Source organism: Sinocyclocheilus rhinocerous, unplaced genomic scaffold, assembly GCF_001515625.1.
Source record: "Sinocyclocheilus rhinocerous isolate Xijiao unplaced genomic scaffold, SAMN03320098_v1.1 scaffold2393, whole genome shotgun sequence".
NCBI classification, from domain to species: domain Eukaryota; kingdom Metazoa; phylum Chordata; class Actinopteri; order Cypriniformes; family Cyprinidae; genus Sinocyclocheilus; species Sinocyclocheilus rhinocerous.
In genome coordinates this window covers 399,620-401,559 of record NW_015635043.1, presented here as the reverse complement: position 1 = coordinate 401,559, position 1,940 = coordinate 399,620, and positions in this window count along the sequence as shown.

Sequence of the window (1,940 nt, the reverse complement as noted above, 5' to 3'; positions counted from 1 at the left end):
AGATAGATGGATGGATGAATTTATTTTCTTTCCAACATAATGTTCTAGAATATTTGCTGAAATTCTCTGCGTTTGGTTCTCACTGTAGTGGTTGTTTCCCACAAGCTTCTCAAAGCATCCAGTGCTTGTGCTGTTGTTTTTAGTCACACACAGGGAGAGGTTTATGTTTTCACCCTCCTCTGCGTCATAGTCTGACTTGTGCGTCAGTACGAACACAAACCCAAAATATTAGAATATTCAATTATAACTAGGCAAGCAGTCATATTTATCAGTCATGTTTATTTATGTAATCAATTTTCTTTTTTCTTCCTCTCGTCTGAATTTTTCCCTGTTCAGTCCATGGGAATCAGTTTCAACTACTTGGCTGCTGAAAAAAAAAAACATTTAAATTCTATTTTTACTTCCTGAAGAATGCAAATGAAATCTAAGCTGTTCCTCAGAGACTGCTGAAGGTTTTTTTTTTTTTTTTTTTGTAACTGGAACAGTTTGTGTAAACAGTGTTTGCCAGGGAGAAGCTTTTCGGTCATTTTTAACTCAATTGCAGTTTTAATATTCAATGACTTTGCATGTATAAATATGGCTATGAGAGGAATGGATGCTTCCCTTTCCCTCTTTGGCATGCAGTTTGTGCTTTGGCCATGGTGCTTGGGGATTCTCCTTGGCAGCGTGTCTGAGATTTACAGAGACAAGGAAGCCCTAAAAACCTTGAGATGCCAGAGTTCCAAATTACCAGCCTGTCCCTTTGGGTCACCCACTCTAGAGTGCACAGAGTATCATACAGAGATAAATCCACTGGCCATCAGCAGCCATATGGTTTTGTAAACATGGCAAGTATCCTAAAATACTCAAATACTGCAGAAGACAGGTGGCATATGACAAAAAGTGACAACTAAAATAATACGATTAATTACATAAAACCTTTTTTAAAAAGACAACTGAGCAACTGTGTACTTCTACACACACACAAACAAATAAATAAATAATGAATCTAAAATGCACAAGTTGATAGGCCACTTATATAGACTATAGTCAGACACCATATTGAATTTAATGCAGATAACATTTAGAGTAGCATGCGGTGTATTACGATCTAATTCTCACAACTCACAGATGTTTTATGGAGATTTTGTCAATTGATATAACATATTTTCATGATCAAGAACAAATACAACATAAGTGATGGAATTGCTTTGGGGTCCAATGTTGTCTGATTTACTATTCGTAATCAGACTACAGTTACTTTTTATTTATTACATGATTACATTCACACATTAGCAATAAATTATTCATAATTTATTTATTTGCCTTAATTCTTTTTCATCTTTTAAATTTTCCGCTCTAAAACAGTCTACTGCTTATATTCAGAAAGTCTTCCAGTTTAGTGGTCATTCACGCAAAGACCTGTAACTATATAATGGCTATAATTACAAATACAACTGAGAGGCCACACAGCATTTGACCATTTAATTTACAAAAATCATTTCAATTTTAAGAAGTGTTTTCTCAACATTTCAATGTCAAATTCAACTACCGTTGAACAAATACATTTTTATTTGAATTATCAGTAGGTTATTTAACCATGTATTACTATGTTGTTGGGGCTTTTGTCTTTCAAATACATTAAAATGCACAAATTCATGCTATTTCTTATTTACATATAATTGCATATAATGCAGGGACTCACAAACTTTTTTTTATGTAAACCTCATTTACCTAATATAATTACGAAGTACCCCTGAGATTTTAAAGTAACAAGTTAATAATTAAGTAACACATTTGCATGTTCACGGTTATTTGACATTGGTTAATGGTCACATGACAAGACATGCAGGTAAGCAAATAAATTATTCCATCATTTTTAGTAAGTGCTTTATTTTGGTTGTTTTTATTTAAAAATGATTTATTTTAAATTTAAATTTTTATGATTTAATTAATTATTA